A 26,344-nucleotide genomic window follows, 5' to 3' on the forward strand; every position below is an offset into this window, starting at 1 on the left:
AAAAGGAGATAATGTTTATGTTAAATATATATTCCTTAAATTCTGGGAGTTTGGAAATGTCCCAAAAGAACGTTTCTGTCCACATTTTGGTCTCAGTCTCTCACAGATCTCCATCCTTTATTTCAATGACTCATGGAAACCAGTATTACTGAGATCCCTTTCTGTCTTTCTCTTTTTACTCCATTTGACTTTCTCATAAATGGGTAAGATCAGGAACCATCATTCACCTATTCCCTTATCTTAGCCTTGAGGAGGCAATTAAAATCCAGTGCTTCCTGTACACTCTCTGCATCTTTGCTTTAAAAAGAAAATGAGTCCTTCCTCCTGCTGGGTTCCTATCCCCATCTGCCCATTTTATGGTGAGTAAAAATAGGCCTCCTTGAATCTCGTATCTCATCTCATCTGTATTGCAATTGCCATCTCATCTGTACTGAAATAATTCCTATGTTTGGAATATTTTATTTCATTCCTCATTAACAAATACTTTCACAATTCTGTGAATGACTGTACTATTATCTTGAAAGTATTATGCATATACATATGTATAGAGACAGATACAGTGTAAATTTGAAATTACTTGCAACTAGAAACAGGGTAAGGTAGAGAGTGTAAGATTAACTCTAGCCCAGAATATTAACCCTAAGGACAGTATATACCTTCCTATTGTATAATGTCTGTTTTCTATTAACTACCCCAAATTTCCTTCCTCTTCCTCTTTAGTTGGTTTGTTTGATTTTTTTCTCATATATCCAGGGAGGAAATTCAAGTTTATATTTTTAGCTCCACTTGACAGCAACTAGAGTCATCACAAAATCATTAATTTTGGGAAAGGGCCTCAGAGACAGTGCTTAATGCTGCTTGTATGCCAGGCAGGTAACTCCAACATGGAAAAGAGCACCCCTGGAGAGATGTATGATAGACTGGGTGAGGGCAAGAATTCCTGTGTTGTCTCATATCTGGGTCTTCAGGTACCACTTGACATGTAAGAAGCTATTGGCTGTGAATGCCCATTGCATTCCTGTTTCCTCATTTTTCAAAAGTATATTTTGGTTGTTAAGATTCAACTCTATAAGCCTTACTTTTAGTTTGACCTTTTCCAGAGCCCACACCATGTCATCTTCCACCTAATTAGCTATTTCTTCAGAGATATTTTGTGAGTGTGTCTCACTTCTCAGTTTTAGACTCTAAGCCTGATTTGATGAGCTAATGATCCTATTAGTAGACTCAGCATGGTAGTGACATTTTCAGGAAGAGTATATAGGAAAAGATTGGGAAATAGTTTGCGCTTCTTGTACATTACTTATTTTCTTCATGTTCCATCCTTCAAAGAATCTGCATGATGACATTTTAAGGATAAACAGAATAAAAATATTTTATAACTCGGTGGCAACATTCTGCTGATTCTCAGTTTGCTTGGGAAAACTGCTCTTGAGGTCAGCATGTCTTGCTTCATTCCTAATTACCTTAGGAGTTTTTGGGTGCTTTACTGTTTACAAAATTTTGCTGTATTTGTTTTCATTTGAACTAAATTGTGACTGGAAATGTTCTTCCTATCTCCTATTATGCCAATTTTTGACACCAATTTTTATGAAAAAGTCAGTCTTTGACTTTAGCAGCTAAGCTGTGGCTTGAGCAGCTAAGAACACAATTGCTATTCAGGGATGGGTTTCCAAATTTTAACTATTAGTTCTGCAATTAGTGTGAGACTGTTTCCCTGTGGAAGATAGGAGTAGAAGCCAGAAGCTACAGGTAATAGAAAGATCAGGAGATGTGTACTGGAGATATTTATTGCTTTGATAAGAGCTGTGATTTTAATCAGTCTTCTACCACACTAGACAAAATAATTCCACTTCTGAGCAATGGTGGGGATATAGAGTGGGTACAATAATTAGTAGGGTACTGTGTGAGGTCAGAGCTCACAGAAAGCATGATGTAAAATTCTCATGGTTAGCAGATATGAAAATTGCAGCTGGATATTTCCTATTGAAAAATACTAATATACTACCTACTGTTGTTTTCAATGTTATCAGAAAACCTATTAAGTAACAAACATCTATATTAAGTCCTTATGTTTGCAGTTTGATCTGGTCATGATTTTTCCTAATTGCTACTGTGATTGGAAGGAGTACAGTTATAATCCACACAGATTTTAACAAGAAAAAGAATCTTAATGTCAATCTAAATTAGACCAAAGCACTGATGAACTTGGAAGATTACTTAATTAATTGTCCAGTATTTTCAAGTGCCTGGCAATGCTGATTGAGTAAAAGACACTGGCTTATGACAGGTCCAGCTTTCCCTGTCTCTAATGCAACTGTGATTCCTGCATAGTGCCAAAGCATCACAAAGAATTGGTATTATGATTATACACTTTCAATTCCAAAGGACTTTTTAAGTTTCTGACATTACTGACTATATTTATTAATCTTCTATTTTGAAGTCAATAATGTAATATAAAAAAAATTAAGATGAAGCACTTTCCCCTTCTTTCTTTAAAACTAACCTATTTAGATATTTCAAAAAATTGATTGAAAAAGAGCATAATCTTTTAATGGTCTAGTTCTCTTAGAAGACTTCATCTTGTCTAAAATTATATTTTTCTCCTCTTTGTAGTCTTTACGTCTTACAGTGCACTGATAAATTTGTAGAGTTGTATTCAGACTGTTCCCCAGACAGCTTGTTTACAAGCACTTCAATATGACTGACTATGTACTTCATCTTTTGGACTTGCACTTTGCCTATCCTCTGTGCTGCTTCAATGTCTCATGAGCAATAGAAGTCTGTGTAAAAACAAGACAAAACAACAACAAAACCACAACAAAACCTCACTTCTCTACTTGTCTCTCTTTTTTTTTTTTTAATCTTAAACCTATTTTCTACACCTTTTCCCTTGAATTTTCTCCAGCTCTTGGTCTAATAATGTACACTTGCTAGATTTACTCTTTGGAATAGTACTTAAGGTCTTCTCAGTTCACTTGTCTTTTCACATAATTTACTTCTATTGTATGTTTCTCTTCCAGAACACCTAGAGAGCTCTTCGACCTTTTATTTCACTCTTCTTTTCAACCTGAAGCCTTTCACATATGAACTCGTTGTTACCTGGCACAATGCTAACATTCATAGAAGCATATAATAGAATGACTTGGGAGAGGACCTTAAAAATCATCTAGTTCCAACCCCTCACCATGGGCAAGATTGCCACCCACTAGATCAGTTTGCTCAGGGCCACATCTAACCTGGCCTTAAACACTTCCAGGGATGGTGCAGCCATGACTTCTCTGCACTACCTCCTCCAGTGACTCATCACCCTCACAGTAAAGAGCTGGTAGTCTAAATCTCTCTTCTTTCAGTTTAAAACTGTTCCCTCTTGTCCTATCGCTATCTGCCTGTACAAAAAGTTGTTCTTCATCTTTCACATAAACTCCCTTTAAGTGATGAGGTGTTCTCAAGCTTCTGTTCTCCAGGACCAACTTCCTCTGTCTGTCTTCATAGCAGAGGTGCTATAGCCTTCTGATCACCTTTGTGACCTCCTCTGCCTCTGCTCTAAGAGATCCGTGTCTGTCCTAGTTTGGAGGGCTCCAGAGCTGGGTATAGGACTCCAGGTGCCACACAAGGGCAGAGCAGAGGGGCAGATTCCTTCCCCTGATGTGCTGGCCATGCTGCTGTTCATGCAGCTCTGGATGCAGTTAGCCTCAGTCTGCAACTGCACATTTCCAGGTCATGCCCACAATTTCCTCCACCAGAATCTCCCAAATCCACCTCCACAGGGCTGATCTCAACGAGTTCATTACTCATTCTCTACTGATGTCTGGGACTGCCCCAGTTCTGATGCAGCAGCCTGGACTTGGGACTGGTTGAATTTCCTTAGGTGCATGTGGGTCCTGCTTATCAAGCTTGTCCAAGTCCCCTGGATGGCATTCCTTCTTTCTGTTGTGACAACTGCACATCTCAGCTTGGTGTCATCTGCAAATTTGCTGTCATCATGTTTCTCCAATTCTTTGCTTGTTTCTTCTACTCTTCTCCACTCTGTCCCAAACCTGTAGCACTGCAGGGAGTTTTTTGACCCTAGTGCAGGAAGGACCCAGTTATCTGCTACCATCTCTGCAATATTTGTGCAATTCTTTTCAATACTTTATGAAATTAAATATGGATTAAACATTATTTAATAGACTAATAAAATTGTCACATGTTAAAAAAATGAAGTAATTCTCCTTTATTTAGTTAATAAATCTCTTTCTGTGTCTGTGCTTTTCAGTCAGTAGGAATGGGCATTTAGGAAAGAGGAAGTATGACAAAGTGTTGTTGAAGATTTGCTGTTGATAAGCTCTATAGGTAGCTCATCCAGCATTTTATTTCATATTTCAGATACAGTAGATATATCTCCATGCAACTTTGCAGCCAATTTTACCAAGACATCATTCCAAATATTTTTATTTACTTGTATTATACACTATGAAATAGTGTATAATATAGTCTTTGTACAACCTCCTGAAGGTTTGCACTGTGGTGTTTTCATTTTCTTCCAACCCTCTTTGTTCTTGAAGTACTCAAATTATGTTCAACATTCTTGCAATGTAAAAGAAACCAGATTTAGTTTTTTAAAATATCTATTTCTTCTCTTCTAAGTCCTGACACACCACATCATATTTATCAATTTTGTCTTATAGTGTAAATAAAAAAAGTCAGAGAGCATGGTCTTTATTTTTACCATTCTTCTAGATGTACCATTACTTAGCATGTTATGTGGATGGAATCTGAGCAAATTTGTTAAGATTATTAACAAGTAGTGGTAAAATCAATCCTTCCATGGTGCTTTTCAATTATGTAATTATCTTATTCATTCTCTCTTCACTTCATTTTCATAAATGATGCCTCTTCATATATTATTCTAGATGTATTTGCCTAACCATAGTGCTTCAAAATTTTGATTGTTGACTGGAACCCCATTGTGCTTGATGCTGAATGCATATGGATCAATAAGGAAGCAAACCTGTCTCTACTATGAAAAATATAACAGTAAGATGCAAGACAACATACTGACACAAACAGATGGGATTAAAAGACAAAAGGAGACTAATTTTCCCTATTTTATGAGTATCAACTGACTTTACAATTTTTATTTTGAAAATGTGTATTTTATTTTGAATTTACTCATGTCTGAGAAACAGACTTTTTTTTAAAACTACATTGATTTTACATTTTAAAAAAATATGACTAGTTGTTGCTTATGCTTCTAAATCTACAGGTATGAACTCTGATAGACCATAAGAAGAACTTTTTCATTAAGAGGACATTGTCCATTGTCATAATTAGTATAGTGTTTGCTGCATTTTGCTTGTGTGTCTTCAGCTAATGACTTTCTGGTCTATGCTATACTACTAAGGGGAGAGGAATAAGCCAAATTTTGGTCTATACTTGAGCTACTTAGGGAAAACAGACATATTTGCATGTGTCTCTTAAATGTTATTGCATTTCACAGTATTATTTTTTGTTGGAGAGACCTTAAGCCTGTTTTATCTCAATATTTTTCTGAATTTGAAAGTATACTATAATTCTTACTTTTAGACCACTACTTCCAGTTCTGTATATGCTTTCAGACTTGTATTCTTGGGCCCAATATGGTTAAAGGCATGGCCTGTTTTTGGCAGCAGAGGGGCCACAGAAGTGGTTTCTGTGAGAAGGTGCTGGAAGCTTCCACCATGTCCAGCAGAGCCATTCCTGATGGCTCTGAAGATGGACCTGCTGCTGGCCAAGCCTGGGCCTACCAGAGAGGCCTACCTGTGATAACATATTTAAGAAGAAAATAAAAAAAAAGTTGGGTATGCATTTTCTCTAGCCAGAGAAGAGGAGGAGGTGAGAATTTGTGAAGGAAACAACATGGAGACACCAACGTCAGTGGAGAAGGAGGGGCAGGAGGTGCTCCAGGTGCTGGAGCCAAGAGATCATGGTGAAGCTGCTGTGCCCCTGTAGCCCTTGGGTCCATGAGGAATGCAGAGATCCACTTGCAACCCCTGGGATCCAGAACTCCACCCACAGCCCATGGGTCCATGAGGAGTGCAGAGATCCACTTGCAACCCCTGGGTATCCACGGAGGATCCAGAATTCCACCCACAACCGATGGGTCCATGAGGAATGCAGAGATCCACCTGCAGCCCCTGAGGATCCACAGGGGATCCAGAGACCCACCCACAGCCCATGGGGGAGGTGCCCACGCCGGAGCTCCAACACCAGTGACAATTGACAAACATTGCTCTTCTGAATTCTATACAGATCACACTTTGGAAATTGCCATTAGGATGGACTGTGTGATCCTTGTCATGCTTCTGATCAAGGTGAGGAAGGACAAGGAAGTGGTGAGTTTAACTCTGAGGAAATGCAATCTGTTTTAAGCACTGATTATTATAGAAACAGCACAGATAACTTTGGCTCATTTGGACATCCCTGCATGAATACTCAGTGTGGATGGCTCCTCTCAGGCAAAGTATGTGTAGGGGAGGGCTGGGAAAGGAGCAAGGTCAAATCTAAGTGTAGAGCTTGCTCACAAGTAGTTTTTTTTTAGATATGGGAAATTTTAAGTGAGTGTTATAGTTTGTTTGCTATACACATTAAATCAAAAGCATATCTTTGCTTTATATGTCCAGAGTTAGCTCTTGGATACTGTAGCTGCTTAAGGCAATTGGTGTTCCTGTCAATTTTCCAAATAATCCGTGCCATTAAATAGATGAGACTGTCATCTCCACTGGTTGGTGGCAGAGGACTTGGCTCTTGAGCAGCTGTATTATTCCAATTTGAGTTTTTCACAGTTTGTGAGATCCCTGTCCCTATGGCCCATCTACCAGGAGTTAAAATCGTTCCCTGGAAACCCATCTCTGCAGTCAGTTAAACCCAAGATGTTTGAAATGAGACAGTTGGGCTCAATGAATTGCATGTTTCTGTGGAACTTTATTTTGTCAGGGCTTATTTGACTAGCTGTACACCTTGGCAGCTGCTGACAAACACCTTATCAGTGGTCTAAACAGTTTGATTGTTTTAACAGCGAAAAATGGATTGTACTTGATGCATTTTTCAAGCGTTTCAAACTAAACTCTCCACACTACAGAAATGTGCCTGATGCTTTCAAAAAACCTATATGCAGTAATTGAAAATATTCATCATCATTCCCCATTTCCTTTCTCATCTCAGTTCTGCTTTGTTCTGTGAAGATTTTGTTATCAGAGACAAACTGTAATTCGTGTGTTTTGGATACAAATAATGATAGAAAGAATTATATGGAAATCTGTAATCAATTTCAAAAAGCTGGGATACTTCATTTTAATGGGAAACATAGATTTGAGCCTGGATCTCCTATTGCCCAAACAAAGTTCAAATCCAGATTGTGGTGCATGACCATAAGAATTCCTATAAAATTCTACTTTAACACAACTGGTTTATTAACTCATATTTGCTTCAAATAAAGAATTAAAATATATTTAAATTAATTAAAATTACTGGGGCATAGAGATATTTTCTACTTTGCTTCATCCACAGTCTGTTTGGCCTGTGTCACAAATAGGGAGTAACAGTACTGTAAATTTGCCAAAGCATCTCCAAAACAATTTCATCATTTACAACTGCTTTAATGCCCGTATGAGAACCACTGCTTCCCCACCAAAACCAATGCTTTAGGAGGAAAGATGCCATACACTAGGTCAAGTTAGGAACTGGAGATCCCTCTGTGTAAAACACACAAGAGTCAGTACAGACAGATGAACATTGAAGTATTTGAAAGTTTGTCAGAAAACATACTTTAGAACAGAAATCTATCAACCCAGAAAAAATTGTCACACCCCTTCAAGCCAAACTCTCAGTGATGGTAGGTGTTCCTAAGCTGCAGCCCTGCCTTCTGTGCTATAAAGTCATCAAAAATGGTATGTTGCTAAAACATGTTCTTTCTTTCTATTAAAAAAATGAACAGGCTTGAATTTGTGCCATTCACTTAAAATGAATCTCAAAGTGTTAATTCTCTGTTTTTCTTTGATTTGTAAAATTCTAAGGGTTTCTCAGATATCTCCAGCAAGTTATTGGCTTTTTGTTTGCTTTGTTTTGACCTTACCAGTGAGATTTCTTAGAGAAATAAAATTTGTGATCATATTGTATGCCTATCTCTCCCTTCCTTCTGCTTGCCTATAATTTTTTAACCTGTCCACCAAGTTCAATGAACTTTGACATAGACATAGTAATTTCAAAGATGCTCTGTTCCTAGATATATTGTGAAAACATACATCTAAATACTTGAGAGAGAATGTACAGCTGTCTGCAGTATGACCTCAGCCCTTGTCAAACAGCAGGGAATACACATAGAGGGACTGCATTTAAAACTTCAAGCATCAGATAAATTTTATGTTGAAATCATATCTTCCTAGATAGCACTGGAAACAACTCCATAGGAAATGAAAATATATGGTGTAACTTTTTCATGGAAATATTGGTTTTACATTTAAAAAATGATGGAATTGCATCCAGCTGGGACGTTGGCCTCAGCAGCATTTACAGATATCATCAACCTTAGGCCATGGGAAACAGTATACTGAGGGGAGACACCAGGTGAGCCAGGCCACGGTGGGAAGAGTGGGCTCATGGGGATTAGTAGTATGCTAATAGAACCATCCTAGATTTGTTCAAGTTTTGGTTTCTTTTTCTCAAGTTGTTTTGGTACCTATTAGAAATAAGGTCGTGTTCTGAGTTCACGTTTGTGATTGAACCTTTTCCCTTGGATGCCCCTACACCTGGCTGTATTTGCCACGCCCACGGGTCTTTGGATCCTGCCCACCGTACGCTGGGTTTCCATGTTTGTCATTTTTGTTATTAAAGTTTTTATTTTCAGGGCAGAACCATCATTCCCATACCTCACTTCGCCAGCTTCCTCTGGCCAAGCCGAATAAAGGGGTCACAGTGAACTCCAGACTGTGATAAAAAAATGTTTCTTTAAAAACATTTCCATTGTACCTTTCACTGTATTACATTTTTTAAAATACCTAACACTGCATTTCTCTTTTTACATTCTCACTCTTTTCTTTTTTCTTTTCTCAGTAAACTTAGAAATAAATACTCAGTTCATACTCAACACCTGGATATGGCTCTGTAGAAGCCATAGAATGAGCTTTTCCTTGCATTTTTTGGCTTTTAAAGTATCTGAACACTTACATTCTCTTCCCTTTCCTACATTAGCACTAAGGGAGCTGTTTTGGAGATTAACTTTACCATCTGATGTCCTGTTTTCTATAAACTATCCTGAATCACCTTTACAAGATCTGTGCCATGCTGTGAACCTAAGTATTGCAATCTGGACAGCTATTTGCCTTCTAAGCCACAGCCAAAGTTTTCAAGTTAATAGCATATAATTAATGAAGAGGAAATCCTTCTATCTTGCGCTGAGTTAACTTTTTTTCTAGACTCTGAATTCATAATGGAGAGCCAACAAAACTCAGGGAAAAAAAAAAACAAAAGGAAGCAAAGAAAATTAAGGTCAAGAATCTTGCTCAGTGCAGATGTAGCACGTCTTCATACAAAACATCCTGAGGCAATCTACTCAACAGGCCACCCCATCTGAGGAAGTATATCATTGTCCTGAATTTCAATATGACAAGTTTGCTTTTAAGTCTCTTGTTTATGCTTTAGTATTTGCATACTATGGAAGGATCACACTGGGCTTCTTCATCTACCTTTATTTATTGATCATGCATAGGAAAAAGAGAACAGACAGAGGTCCTCACCCTTACAACACTGAGTGAAGTACCAAGCTCAATGTGTGGGAAAGGATTTTACACAAATTGCAGAATAATAAGAATGAGATATCCGTAATAAAATAACTTTTACTGTAGCCAAGCATCAAAACACCTACAGAGCGGGGTGGGCTCTTTGTATGCACCTACAGTGCATCACTTGTTTGTTGCCAAAACACGCCTCTGTTCCTTCTAACCAAACTTGCACAGAAGCAGCTGTTCCCAAACCACCCTTGTGACATAATTCCATTCTATGTCTGAAGTCATTATCATAGTCCTGTTGCCATGACAACAAAACATTCTCTGTTGCTAATGCATATGTCTAAGAAACAATTAGAGAAGTACCAGCATCCCCAAATTGACTTTCATTAGAATAATTCAAAAATTAGTCTCTAATACCATATATTGGGGGGAAGTTTGTGATAAATCTCTTCTTTATAAATGATTCCAGACAGAAGGAGTTTGTTTCAGCTATATTCCCCCTTTATAGCTCTTAATGTTTTAGTTGAACCTAAGAAAAATATGTGAAATCAACAATTCTATTCATACTGCTTCAGAACATGCAATTATCACATTTAATCAGGAAGTCTTAAAAGGAAAGTGAACATTTCTTGCTAAATGCCTTGCTTCTCCTTCTGAATATTTTAAAATGTTCAGATCTAGAAAGCTTTAAGTTCTTATTGCAATAATTTTTTTCACCTTGCATTAGAGTGCTAAGAGGGGAATTCACTACAGGATGCATCTGATTATACAAACCTATCCTGTCAGAAAAATGGGGATCATTTGCCATTAAGTTTTCAAGCCTCATTCCACATAAACTTTATCCTAACTAAATTTTAACTATATGATTTTCAGATTTTTTTATCTCATCTTTTCTTCTAGTTCTTTATACTAATTTACAGTGATAATAGAGACAATACAACAAAATAGTTTTAAGATTGGTAGGACTATTATCCTTCCAGGGGTGTTCTGCCAAGCCAGTGAGTCCTTTCCAGTCCTGCACTCCTGTACAATTACGATGTTTTTACCTAGCATGATGTGGAAGCAGAAAATTTTTGGGATTGTGAGTTTTATACATGTAACCAGACATTACAGCTTCACCAAATAAAAAAAAATATTCTTCAAACAGAATCTGTTGTAAGATCAATCCTGACAATGTTACTGGTTCTGTGTTACTCCATTACTTTCCTGAACTCCGTATTTGACAGGTGTCACTTTAACAACATGCAGTTGTCATTTCACTGAGCAGGATGCATAACTGTCTAGAAACTAATTTCTTGTTTATTTAAATACATGTTCCATGTGAAATATTTTTGTTCCTTTTTGTAAGTGGAAAAAGCCATCATTCAAAAGCAAGTATTAAAAAAAGGATAGTGCTTCAAAAACATTTTAAAAAATTATAAAATAGAAACACAAAGACCCCCCAACAGTGTATCTTTCTTTTATTTTTACATACAATAACAATAATAATGGTAATAATAGCTATTGCAATTCAATGTACTGTTCAAACTGCATTACTTTATATTCTCACTTGGTGGCTGAAAAAATCACAACTGCTAGATTTGGTAGAGTTGAAAAATTATAGTATTAAGCGCTAATTTCTTCCTAACTCAGTAATTTCTCTAAGATGCAATTAGATGAAGAAATGAGGTCTTCACAAAGAAAATGGGACAATTCGTGAATACCCCTCAGTAAAGCTGGTTGTTGCATGTGTGATAAAAATCCTTCCTCAACTGAGAGATGGTGGATCTAAGCTCAGTCTCACTTTGTAGCTGAAATGTGCATCATTCTGGTATAGATTCAGCCCATAAAATCAGCACCCATAGTGGCATAGAGAAAATCCATGTGTTCTTGAGACATCCCAAGAAATCCCAAAAAGGACGACCCATTTTTTCAGAATTTTGCCATTTTTGAGGACACAGGAGTTTCCAAAATAAGGACTAGTTCAAAAGATCTAGTGACCCCAGAAATCTATCCACAGCCTTAAAAGAAGAGATCTGTGTACCATGACCATATCCAACCACTCTGAACTCATCACTGAAATCAGATTCTTCAGGACAGATCATCTGGTGGGAAATGACATGGAACCTTCACAGTTATTTAAAGATATATGTGGTTGTGTACATGCAACATTTGAGGAAAAGTATTTCTTTAGATACTATCAAGCACTTTTTCAAATTTTGTGAAATCTGGGAGTCCCTCTTTTGAATGCATTAGGACCTCTGCCAGAGGGTGCATTTAGAGTCCTCTAAGAATATGTCACCTGAGTAAATTCGCTCAGGTGGCACTGAGCAGTTTGACATAAAAATCCCACTCTGATCATCTTCTCTATCTTGCACTAGATTTCAAAAGGTTTATAGAAGATTAGGATTTTTGTATACAAAACAGTCTTTGACTACTTGTTCCAGGGCTGGATAAATGGCATTATGTCCCTCTTAGGTTTTACAGGCTCACTACTAATCAAGGGACTCACCTAAGTAAAGAATCTTCTTAAGTTCCTGCTGTGCATGCCTTGGAACTATTTTTAAGATATGAGCATTAGAGTTCATTTTTTCTCTCTCTTTGTACTTCCCTCTTACCTAATTCAGACACCTGACCACTCAATATTTTCCATGTATTTTATTATTAGCTAATGCACTGCATTTGGAGGCTGAACACATATTTTGGGATAATACACACGTGTTACCCTCAAAGGAACTAAAACTGAGTGTTAAATATCCAGATAAATAAATTTACAGATATTTTTTTTTCTTCTTCTTTTGTAATAGGCAATAGAAAACATCTGAAATACAATTACAGCAAAAATATTAGCAAGGCTGTTTCAGACAGTCCTCTGATTATATATGAGTCAACCACAATGCTGCAACTTGTATAATCTTCATTTTTATTCTTTTATTAAAGATGCAGTTAAGCTTAACAAGCAATGAGTCTCTTTGTATGTGTTGTGAGTGCTTGAGAATGAACAAATTGGGTCTGTGGCTGGTAGCAGGGAAGATGAGTGTTTCTGCTGAAATTCTTGCTGGATTATTAATTCACACAGCTGGTGTTGCTTTCTCCTGGAGATGTGGGAGACTAAAGAGCAGGGCATTTAAATGCTGTTGACTATGTCTATTTTAGCAAGTAGTAAGGAGCAAAAGAAGGCCCCTGGATCAAAGCAACTAAAGCCAGAGACCACATGTGGATCATGTGTTTCTAGCATAGAAGCTGTGGATGCCCCAACCCTGGAAGTGTTCAAGGCCAGGTTGGAAGGGGCTTTGAGCAACCTGTTCTAGTAGGTGTCTCTACCTGTGGCAGGGGGATTGGAACTAGATGATCTTTAAGTCTCTTCAAACCTAAACCATTCAATGATCTTATGATATAGAAACAATGGATTATATAAATGTGAGACTGGAAAAAATATTCACAAATTTTGGTTCAAATCTGTCTGAAGGATCAGTGTTTGGGACTTCATGTCCTCATTAGGGGTTGAAATATATTTTTCATGCACCTGAAAATGATCTTCCACTTCTGTTTCCTCAGACAGAACACTTGATCATGTGCACCAAATCACCTCTGAAATGGAAACTATGCAATAGATGTGGTTTCTGGAGTTTTGTGTCAGAACTGCATTATTGCTCCATCCTAAAAACTAATACCGGTCCAGCTTTTGATGAATATATTTTATTTACTGATCTAGAAAAAACTGCAGCTGGTATTCTCTCAGGAAAACCACAAAAATATTGCTCCTTTTTCCAACTTTTGCAGTAGAGGTATTCCTGGTCAGAGCACAGTCCCCTCTGGCAATTTGGAAATGATACTTAACAACGACGCTGAATGGTAGAATAATGTTCAAGATATGAATGATGAGGTGACAGACAGATGTGCCTAGGGTAAACAAGCAGTTTCAGTACCTGTTTCTCCTATACTGAATATGCTTTGAAGAATTTAATACTTTTCAGTAGCTCTTGTAATGATAGATTTTATTTCCTAATCATTCCGATGTCTCTTTCTTCTGCCTCTTGGTAGGTCTGTTCTAGTTCCCAGAACAGTCAAGCTGGATGGCTCTTTGTCAGAAGAGTTCTACATAAGCCTTTAGTAAATGCAACCTACATGGATAGAATATAAACTTTGGATAACTCATTAAAGTAAAGCAAAGAAGTGTTTTTAAAGGAGCAAGCACTATTATTATTATTATTATTATTATTATTATTATTATCATTATCATTATCATTATCATTATCATTATTATCACATCATTTTATATGGTGTTTGTACAGATTACTGCAATGTTTTATCATGAGTTTAGATTTGCAATAGGAATGACAATAAATTCCTGGAAATTATTTTGCTCTTGTGCTTTGAATCATGACTTTTTGCCAAGTCCTTCAGGCACATTAGGTAACAAATCTCAGGATCAATAACATAAAATCATAAACCCCTCAATGAGTTTGTGGTGGGCAGTACCCAAGGATATAAGTTATATCAGATTGCTCTTCAAAAGTGGTTATGAGTTTATTTGCTTCATAATAAAATCTAAATTCTTTGCTAATTCCCTGTGAAGTATTCACAGAATTTTAATGTGAAACATTTATAAAGGAAGTCTGAAATTTTTAAAAATGTCTGCAAAATGTATCACAGGACAACTACTGAGACCAATGCAACCTCAATTGAGAGAGGAATTGTGTCAAGGAATTTTACACAGGATACAGATTTGCTCCTGTGCATTTCCACCTGATATTTCTGCAGGTCACTAAGAAGATCTCAAAAGCAAGGTGAGAATAGAATCACAGAGATTGTCATTTTCCTCATCTGGGGGAAAATTGATGGTGATAGGAGCAGAAAAATAAAATCAAGAAGATTTGGAGTGTTTTGTTTTGTTTCCTTTCTTTTCCTTCCCATTTCATCATCCTTCAGAGCCAAAGCTTGGAAAATTCGTGGAAACTACTAGTGAATAAAAGACGAGCTAAATTCCCAGTTGAAAGTGTGGATGAGATGTGAGAACTAAAATGATGAGGGACTTGGAACAACAGGCTTAAAAGTACCTATGCTGAGTCCATGGAGATGGTGAACACAGGAAACAACCCCCTTTGGTGCTGGAGGTAAAATATGTTCAGATAAAGGTGATGAGAAGGAGCATAGGATTTATTGTACTGAATCAGACAAGTTTGGTATTCCTTCTCCTTTTCTGAGTCTCACTTTTTTTGCTGCCTTCAGAAGTGACCAGTGTCTGGTGCTTGAAGGGAGGTTGAAGAAAAGCCCTTAATGAACTTAGCTAGTTGTGTGAAAAGGAAGGCAGAGCAGACGATATCTTCTTGACCCCTGCAGCTATCAATTTACCCTCAGAAGCATAACAATAGATTACTTTAACATTCATATTTTTGTTATTACTCACAAAATTATTCAGCCCTTTAAAAATCTTTCATATTTGACTTAATAATCTCCTGCTGAAGTTAATTCCAAGGGATGACAGCATGCTGTGAAAAGTATTCTCTTTCACATTTTTGATGTACTTTTATGTTCCATTTATTTCATTGCATATCCTTTATTGATTTATTATGTCATAAGGTTAAAAGTAGGGTCTTATCATTCTGCACTTCGTAAAAATAAATAGAAAGAACAGACCATTCAATTTTTCTATGTGAAATAAAACTCAAGCTGTTTTCATTTAGTATATATATTGGAGAGTTGAGTTTCTCTACTTTATGTACCTGCAAATACAGAATGTAAGGATGACAAAAATGTTTATGTGATATATTCTGCATATACTATTTTTCTATATATTTTTCTATTATCAATAGGTTGATTGATTCCTAAAGAAATTTCAGAAGCACCTCAGTTATTAATGTAGAAAATAACCCTCACCTATCAATTAATTTTTGGGACTCATCATCCCCAAGTTTGAGCTTTACTTCAGAGTATCACATGGAAATAAGAATGGGAAATACCATATTTTTAGACAAAAAGGGGAACATCGTGTTTATTCTGCCATATGTACAACTTCATCAAGAAATTCCTATTTTTATGTTAAGTTCTACATTGTAAAGGATCTGAAATCCTTCATACCATGATTCACAGAATTAATTAGAGGCAACTGCATTTATGTCTGTGAATGTTGGACCAAGATTCTTTCAGCATGTTTTTAGATTACACGTGATCTTGATTCATAGATCATCACATTTTCTAGTACAAAGTGGAAATAGAAGTCAAGAAATGTACCCAAAACATTCCAAAGCACCATTTCAGTAATACTTAATAACATGTGGAATCTTACTGTTGGTAAGAATCCCCAGAAACGTACATACCCATATTTGTATATTGACAAATACAATCTTAATTAACCTTTAGCACAAGTAGCTGATGAAGGTACTTTGCTGTGAAATCATATCCTGAGTATCTATATTGATTCAGGTAAGCACAGATTTTTTTTTCCTTCTTCCTCTTCTAAATTGAAACTAAATTGTATTTACCCACTATCTATATTCCTTTAGGCAACTCTCTGGTAAGAATGGGAGCTGTGCTGTAGGTTTTAGCCTCCAAGTCAGTGTGGTCAGTCAAACAGAGTGAGTGACTCCAGAGGAGTTCCAACCTCCTTCTATTTGTCCTGCTAGCTTTTTTTCCCAGGGCATCACTATCTAAGAAAAAAAACACATCCTGTGTTTTATGTAACGTTATGCTTCTCTCTCAACATTTAAGTGTGTCTGTAGCTGCACAAGATGATGAGAAAGGGAAGACTGGAAGGAGGTGGACAGGGCTTTAACAAAGCTTCTTGCTCCTTCTCATTTTCTCAGCTTTTTGCATTTCAGAAGCACAGCAGTGTGTCAAATGGGTCTTCAGGAGAGAAGCTGCATGCTTCTCCCTGCTCCTCATGCTTGCCTACTTCCTCTCTGTAAAGAGAAAGAAAACTCTCCTAAACCCCAACTCCTAAACCCTAGTCACTTCAGTTTGGGTTCTTTTTATTCCCAATATGCTGGAGGTCTGCAAATCTGAAGTACTTCCATTTGTGCACATGTAAGCAAGATGGAGTGCACCAGAAACTGAATTTTTCTCAGCCTGTCTCTTCTGATGTCTCTGCATCAACCGTCTCAAGAACACTTCTGTATAACATACCTTCTGAGAGGGTTGGGTGGGCACAAAGTAGAATTGCAGCTGTTAATCTTTTTTTTTTTATATATAGTATGAAAAGAATTGATGTATGTTTCAGAGATCTGGGTTTCCTTCAACATATCTTTGAATGAGATGGTTTGGTACATTTGCTCAGTACTTCCAGATGTTCATCCAGGTGAGCAGGTTTCTGTTTAAGCAATGGAAGTGTTGCCACTGCTGACCAGCCCCTGTAATCAGTTCAGTGCTCCATCTGCTGCTGGGTACAAGCCTGGTATTTTTAAAGCATTCAGTCATTAAGTAGGTCACCCAAGTTCAATTTCTTTTTCTGCTTGATGAAGGGTATTACCTGTGAAATGTTTTATGTTCATAAAAAAGTGAAGAAGCTTTTGCTCTGTTTTCCTCTTTGAAGCTGTGTCTGTGTGTATAAATGATTGCAAGGGTCCCTGGCCTGAGAAGGGAAAAAGAATAGCAGTGTAACTCTGCACCTCAGTTCTGAGTAGTGCTGCCTCAGAGAAAGAAGGCTGGAGTGTTGGAATGTTTCTATGTCCAATCATCACTTTATTCTGTCACATGATTGGCCCTGGGAGCAGAAACTGATATTTTCCAACTGGCTGGTGAATGAGTGTCTTTGTGTTGCCTCTGTACAGAGGTCATTATTTTGAGGTTGTTGAGAGCCCCTATTCACTGCAGTGGGTACCTGCATGCCCACCAGAAGTGCTGGATGTCACAGAGCCATGTCATTAGCACTGGGGGTTGCATTGCTGAAGCTTTTAGGCATTTGAGAATTAAATTGGATCCAGTCTGTGATGACTTTCACTCCCAGACATTTTATTGCTGCTTCTTCTGTGCTGAAGATAACCCAAATTTGTGACATTGTTATACTTTGTTTGCTTTCTCCTTCTTACAGGAAATTGTTATTTTCAATTCCTTTTTCTATCATTCTTTTCCAGCAGTAATTATGGCTTACTTGATCAAGATATTCAGAGGTTGGTAGTATGAGTCACTTTTCCTATTCAGTCTCCACAATGTCAAAATGACACTTTCTAAATCTAAACACCTGCCAGTCCTTTGCAGTACCAAAAACAGCTCTATTCTCCATTCCTACCATTTCCAGTCTCTTTTGTTAAACCGCAATCATATCATCTGCATTCTCTTCATGCAAGTCTTACAGCAATGTACATCCAACAGGTTACCTCCTCCTGTGCAACCAGTACCTCTAATTGTTAGTGAGAATCCACCCTCTAGTTGCTTTTGTCTGTCTGTAATGTAAATCTCATGCATACAAATATATGTGTATATATATTGCTGCATTAGAGATACAGCAAAAAATAAAACAACTAGTTTCCACACCGAGACTACTAAATTGTGTGTTCTCAGCACTTGGAGAATTATAACAGCTGGGGATGGAAGGAAAGCTGATGGGTCAGGCTATTCTCTTCTTTCCCACTGCCAGATTGTTCTCAACAATATATTCTTAACATTGCCTGGCCTATTTTTAAGTGCAGCTTCTTTTCATACTTCTTAAGTTTGAAAAAGTGAGACAGATTACTCTTTTATAACAGAATGACTCTCTTTGACTTAATGACAGTTAAATTTATTTTATTTGGTGTCTAGAAAGAGATGAAGTGCATTTCATTTTTTTAAAGAACTAAAATATGGGTAATATGAGATCTGAACTGAAAAAAGAACTGGTCCAAAGACACTAACAAATTTGCGAATCTTCAGTTTCTGAAAAATGTGTGATGGTTTTCTGAAAGACTATTACTTGGTGTTTTTTGTTATAACTTCTGTACTCTCAGTCAGATAACTCTTATACTAAACTACAAATAGGCCAAATACTCAGCTGTTATAAATCCAGTATCCCTGCTGACAGTGCTGCTTGGCCATTTGCACCAGCTTAGGATCTGTCCTTTTGATCTGGCCATATGTTTTTTGATGATAAGCATCACAAATTAGGAATGGATTTGCAGAAAATCTCTTTTTCTCTTTTACATCCCTAAGGATACATAGGTGAGCACAAGCTTTCAAATATTACCAGCTCTGACTTTGGCATTAATGGCTGCTGTTTCAAAATACACTACTCTGTTGCAAACTTTCCAGTTTCCTGACTACAGGAAATTATGTTGCAAGTGACTCTTAGTCAGCTACTGCACTGAGAAGTGATACCATCAAAACTAACCAGAAAATATTATGGGAGCTAAAGTATCAAAAAAGGTACTGAGCATGTACCTTGCCTTCTTAAGTTTAGCCTATAAACATTATTTGCTAAACTTTAATTTTTGTTCTGATTTTATTGGTTTCAAACCAGAAAAATGCATAATCAGAAATGGGGGAACAAGTGAGAAGGATGTGGGAGAAGCAACAAAACTGTTCAAACAACAAAATGAGAGAATCAACTCCAAATTAAAAGAGCCAGATCTCCCTGCTGTTGTGTGATGTGCCAGGGGCTTGCAAGGACCATATCAACAAAATGAAGTATCCTTCAAAAATTTTACTTTTGTTAATATTAATCAAGTCTTACATTAATAAAAGAAGTAATAAAAAAGACCCACTTAGAACTGAACAACATGAAATACACTGGATAAAGGGGATATGAAACAAAGAGCCTTACTGTGAATTGAGTTTATTTTTTTGGTGATTAGTTTAACATATCTATACCTCAGCTTTTTTGAAACCTGATTGACTTAGCACATTGTCAAGTAAGCCAATACTAAGGGGATAACATCAGAAAGCAAATGGCTCAAATATTTTCTTAACTGGGGGCAGAATTCTGAGCAGCAACCATGTAAAGACTTATGAAAGGGTTGATGGTGCCTGGTACAGGGTGAACTACACTGTCACTGTGCAGACCTGATTCTCTCTCTTCCTGACTGGATACAGGATATTTTGCAGCTGACTCCTGGCACCAGCACTCTAAGGGCTTACATGCAGGGCTGGGACCTAATTAAATAGTGCTGCTGTAATTACAAGCTTGCTGCAGGTAGTAGAGTAACATGTTGCTGGTCAAAGTGTATTATAAACATGTTTCTACAGGTCAGATTTTGGGAGAGAATAATTACATCAATTTAAAGTCAGAAAATAATCTAGTGAGCCAAGTTTGTGAGAAGCTGGACACAGCAGTCATTGCTTTGCTAAGAACTGCTGCTAATGTGGGTATCAAAAATGTTCCTCAAATGGGAAGACCACAAGATTCCTTCATAATGGAAATTGCTAGGAAACCTAAATAGATGAGTGGGTCCTAATTCCCCCTTCACATTCTCAGGGCAAAGGTGTATAATACACACCAGATAACAGCTCATTGTAGGAAGGTGGCTTGGTTTTAAAGTAAATGTCAAGATTCCCAGTATTAAAAAAGAAAATTATTTTATAGCAGTATGGGCAAACATGAGAGCAGAGATGAAGTAGAGAGGAGGAGTGCATTCTGCACAATGATGGCAGTGTTCACCCTTTACTGATTCAACCTGTACCGCTTCCACTTCCCTAACAATCATTTAACATGCAACAGTGACTGTATTAAGTATTTTTACTATTCCCTACAAAGCCACCCTGGAGGAATGGCACAGCAGACCTGCTAAGGCTCTCAACTTCCATGCTTTTAGCTCCATCTTAATTAGGTGGTGGAGTGAATGAAATTATTTTGCCATTCCCGTGTCCCAACTTGACAAACTGGGACTTGGCACTAGCTCAGACTCTGTGCAGCTATATATGGTATGTGTTAATGATGCTATTAGTAACACATTGCTGAATGTTAACATGTTAGAGCTTGTAGTTTCATCTCTCCATGGAAGCGACTTGATTAATGTTAGAACTTTTTAACAAAGGTATAATTTCTGTGCCACTGTTTTATATCATCAAAGAAAGAGGCATAATCTTTACACTGAGTATTATTATGTTTAATTAAATAGACTATGCCAGGCTTTGTACTCCCCTATCCACTCACACACATACAGTGTTTTTCTTTGTTTTTTGAAAAGGGTGCTATGATTTGAGGGGCCATTGATCACCTTAGTGAGTGCCCTAATGCCTGGTCTGCTGAGGGCTGACAGGTACATAACAGTATAGTGGTTGCAGGGTGATATGTCCAGTCAGTGATATGTCACTTCAAGACATCTGCAGATCTAGTATTTTTAAATGAATGCTTCTCAATGGAACAACTAAGAAAGATCTTCTAATGAAAATAGGGACACAATGGGGACACATTTATCAAGGAATTAGCAGGTAGGGTGGTTTTTTGGAAGAGAAGATTGTTAATGATTAAATGCAATCCTACTAATTAAAAGTCAAAAGGAATAAATAAGGGATAACTCCCATGACAAATGCCAAATTTATATATTCAGAGAAACCTAGTACATCATAAATATTAAATTGGACTATTAGCTGCAGTGTACTTGTGCCAGGGATCCATAAATAAAGACTTTGGGGACTAATTGCTAGAAATTTTCATTATTTACCTTTTCCCATATTTTAATAAACAGAAAAGCTATGTCTTCATTGTCAACCACAAAGAGAACACGGTAGGTTTTTTTTTTTGTTTCTTTGTTTGTTTTTTTAATGAATTTTTTGAGGAGAAGAAAAGAAAGAATAATGAAGTGGGAATGTACAAACCAGAGGAAACCTCAGCCATGAGAAAGTCTTTCAAGACAAAGCTTGGCTTTTCCTTTCTTCTGAGCATTAACCTCCTATTAAGTACACTAGTTTTATGTCAATGTGTAGCTCCATTGACTTCAATTAGGCTATCTCAGATACCCACCCTGCTGAGAGAGCAACCACATGCTCTAAAAAAATCACCCTACACAGAAATGTGGAAAGAGTAGTGAATTGGGTCATTTGTGTAATTTTAATCATCAGTCGTGCCTTGTACCTCATGTAATAATTTATGCAAAAAAAAAAAAAAAGGTAGCTAAAGGCCTTTTTATGGCCTGTGGTATTGCTACTGATATTAATGCAACTGGTTTATGTTCATTTTTGCAAGCACGTGTACAGTTTTATGCACAGTTGGCTTCACTGGACCAGGATCTTGCTCTGCACAGAGCCTGGGACTGTTGTCTTCTTGGTCACTCAGCGTAGCTGAAAAATTGAACAGCTTGAGAAAGTGGGTCTTACCTACAAGACTCTCAAGTATTCTGGGAAATCAGGGGAGAGGATGGCGTCAGTTATGCATCAGTACAGAATCTGTAAAGAAGTTCAATTTATTGGAAGCTGAAAGCTCATTTGGAAACCTCCATGGTGAATTGTGCCACGGACAAGTCAGACTGTCCCATCTGGATTATTCTTGGATATGCTTTGGTTTGGCTAGATTATTTTTGGTCCACCAGATGCTTGAGTTCCTATAACAAAGACAAAGTGTGGGAGACATTCAGCAGCTTGGCACTGGGGTATTGACAAAGAAATACAGCTACTGACAATTGGCAGAGCTTTCCTTCATATCCCTGCTGTCAGTCTTGTGATAATCCTCTTTAGCCTTTTGACTACTGAAAAGGGATAATATTTTTCCTTATACTGGATATTATATAGAAGCTAGTAGTTCTAAACAGTTAAAATACAGCTAAGAAGTACCAAGAATTGCTTGAGGGGAGCACTAGACATCTATTGCTGCATGCTAAGCCATTCTATCTTTTTGAAGCACGCCAAGTAAACATGCTGCAATATCATTCACACAGTTGCACAGAGGTTGTAGGCAGAAGTGATATTCTGTAAGCTGAAATCCTGACTCCTTTCCGAATTCTAGTAGTTTAGAATGGGTAAAAGCCCTGCAAGTTTGTGAAGTCACACATTCAATATGTGAGGCCAGGAGTAAAAATAAGACCCCTGACCTCTCCCTTCTTCCTCCTTTAGATACTTTTCTCTGTAACAGTAGGTAAAATGCAGGAGTGGAATACCATTGCTATTAAGTGAAAAATGAGCTTTTACAGTTAGCCATGAAAATGAAAGTAATAATTAAATCTTCATATAACTTTAGGTTGTATTGCAAGTGCTTAGCTGAAAAATTCGTCTTTAACTCGTGGCCCGCAGCAATCACATCTGTTATATTTTAGGAACAGAAAGCTAATGAGGTGGAATCTGGAGTACTGAGCTTAATTGGGCTTGTTTTGATTAAGTGTATGTGCTGGGAATATTTTACACACTAGTATAAATTGCAAAACAGTCAACATAAGCCACAAAATTTGTAAAATCCATTGTGGGTAGTGTTAGAGAAAGGACTGTTTCCAATAAACAATAAAAGGCAGAAAGAAAATATCTGAGGTTTTAATGAAAAAAAAAAAGTGCTTTAATTTGCTTAATTAGTGGCTTTCCACAGTTGTAAGTGCATTTCTCTCTTGTTCACATACATGCAAATACACACACAGAGAAACGCAAAAATGTGCTGTATATTATAAAACTGTAACAGCTTGTCTTTGGGCTGAGTAGATTAGGTCTGACTGGAAAAGACATTTAAAACTGCATAATCTTTATAGAAGCATGAAAAGTTGACATATCCTTCATATATTACATATTTAGCAGAAATAATAATATTTTACAGCAGTTTTAAAAGCATGTGTTTCAAGAGGGAGATAGTATGTGGAGTTTTTCTCCTGCCAGTTCTTATCACTTTGGGCCATACTCTTAGATAATGTAAACCCGCATAACTTCATTGACTCTACCACATTTTGCTGATCCACTCTATTTAGATCTGATCTCTCAAGTTCCCATGTGTATTCAAAGCTTAGGAGTTGGGGGAAAAAAAGAGTACTATATTTCAGCAACATTATAAATGGATTTTTAAATGGATTTTTCTCTACAGTAAAAAATGTTACAGTCTGGATGTCTGATATTATCGTATCATCCATAACTAGAAACAGAGGCTGACTCTTCGAAGTAAATTACACATGAATGAAAAGTGTTTCTGTTTAGATTGTAGTCAAAACCATACCAACAACAAAAACAACAAAATTGTCTACTGCTTTCATTAGTAGCTCTCCAAACAGCTTCCAAGAAAAAAAACTGCCTCCATCTTTGCACACAAGGGAAGTAAGGCACCAAGAACTGGCTTGCAGAAAGCCAGTGGCAGAAGTCCCTGAGTGGAGATGATCTGTCCAGTGACCACCTCAACTGTCATAATCTAAGGAGATTGACATAAGCCACATGATATTGGGCATTTGACTGTTGAATCTTCCTCTGGCTTGGTGGATTTAGGATTACAGTGCTGACATATTTATAGCAGTCACATATGTTAATATATATCATACTGCTCAGACATGACTATTTTGTGTTGAGCCCTTTCAGCTGGTACATATTTTCCCCCAACCCCAAATCCAAACTAAAAACTTAGCCTAAGGTTTCAAAGTTTTTTAATTCCCATGGGATTTATCAGGTTCTTCTATCTTTTATAGTTTTATCTTTGTTCAATGAATGTTTCATGAAAATTGAATAATATCTAAGAAAATGTCAACAGCTAGTTACTTCATTTTAGCTCCTTACTGGCTTCATATAATTAAAAACATTTTGCCTGTTATTGCTAGGAAAAGGAGACAGTTCTTCAAATGAGTCTCTAAACAATTCCTGACCTTCCCAGTATTCATGCTGGCTCTTCTGTTCTTCAGGAAACAGTGGTAAATGCAGGGAACATAGAAAGCACACAGAGTTTAAGGACAAATATTCTGCAGCCCTCCAGGAAAATTATGATAGTAATTTTTTAACAGGTTGGATTAAATTCTTCTGTCAAATGAAAATCTCACTGGTGAATTGCTGCTCCTTCCAGTGAGTAAGGAAAACGGTGTAGGAGAACACATAGACCTCCTATATACTACTAACACAGGCCAAGGGGCTGACTGAACTAACAGGAGACTAAGTACAATATTCAGGTTAGGTCTTGATGGAGCAAGGTCTTCACTCTTGAAAAAAAAATCCTCTGTTTAACACCCAGAGTTATTCAGGGCTTTGGCTTTACAATTCCTTCAGAAGAGTGCGCTGCTCATTGTGACCCCTCACACTGTATTGTCCGATTGGTTCAATAATGACTCTGAGGAATGAGAGCCACCTACCCTATTATTGGCTCCACCTCCTGGGGTTTTCCTGAAAGGGATTTCATTCAAGTCTGGTCCAGAGTAACATATGCAATTACACTTGGAAAAACGAAAATGTGAAGAGGGCAGCCACTGCAGCTTCAGGTCATGAGACGATTGCTGACTGTGATTAGGAAGATACCCCTCCTCCTAAATGAAGTATAATAGTGTTCATATCTGAGGATTCAGGACTGGCCGTTGTCAAAGATAGCCCTATGACAGTTCATAGAGTCTTGGATTTCCCTCCTCTTAGCCTCTCAAAATTAAAAAAGGAATAGAACACATTGAGACATTTTCTACCTTCTTATTGAAAAACAAATTGGGGTAAAGGAGAAATAAATTTTAATATTCTGCCATTCTTCTGCCCAAACTTGTGCTACAGCTTCTTTCTTTGAAAGTCATTTGAATGTTCCTTTTTTCTTTCTTTTTTCTATTTCCTTTTTTTTTTTTTTGCATAGACTGTGCTTCATGTTTCTAATATTTGATATAAATATTCTGAATTAATTTCACTGTATTGAGCCTACTAAATATGACTTATTTTTTAAGCAGGTTGTTCTTGTGAAAGACTGTAGTCTCTAAGGATTGCCTGTCAGTCGCCTCACAAAATAAAGGTTATTATTATTATCAGTGACGAACAATAGCTGATGACTTCAAGTTGAAGAAAGGTCAAGAGACTAATCACTGATATGCTTTCAGCAGCTATCTTTTCTAGTCAGGACTTAAGTGATTGTTAAGGGCATATTTTTCAGCTTTAAAATTTTTTCTGTTATTTCCTCATTGTCTGTATACGTGTGTGAAATGTTCACACAAATCCCTCTCGAGTCTTTTTGTATATGTCAAGTTTCACTCAAGCAAATGAACAGAAAAGCATAATAATTTCAGAATCTGGAGTATGAATACTTGTGACATTCATGAACTGTGTGTCAGAGGGGAGCAAGTAGGTGAGGATTCCTTTTCTCTGTTAGCTACCATGTCTGTGTCATCCCTAAAAACATTTCAGTTCTTTGGCACAGTTCTTAAACCTCGACTCTGTTACTCTTCTGCTGGAATGCTTCTTCCACCCATCCCACTTAAGACCATGGAATACACTGTGATTCCTTCTTGAGACCTTTGTTTTAGAATTCATGGACTATAAAACCAGACCAGGTTTTCTGGAGGTACATCCCTATTCTTTTGATCTTGCAAACTATGGAGTATCAGTAATGTATGAGGCTGTTCAGATCTGGGAGTCTGAACAGAGCTGGTGGGACGTGCTGCCTTTGCTCAAAATTCAGTTAAAGCCTGAGAAGTTTATGTAGGTCAACTGTGTCTTCCTTCAAACTGAAGAAGCTGACCATGCTTGGAATGTGTAATGTAGGTGGAGACACAGCCTGAGAGACACATAGAGAACTATTCAACCAAAGGCTGGTGTCAGCTGAATCCCTTCATTGTTCCTGAATGCGATATTGAAACTACTTT

The sequence above is a fragment of the Agelaius phoeniceus genome, chromosome 3 (genome assembly GCF_051311805.1).
Source record: "Agelaius phoeniceus isolate bAgePho1 chromosome 3, bAgePho1.hap1, whole genome shotgun sequence".
NCBI classification, from domain to species: Eukaryota; Metazoa; Chordata; class Aves; order Passeriformes; family Icteridae; genus Agelaius; species Agelaius phoeniceus.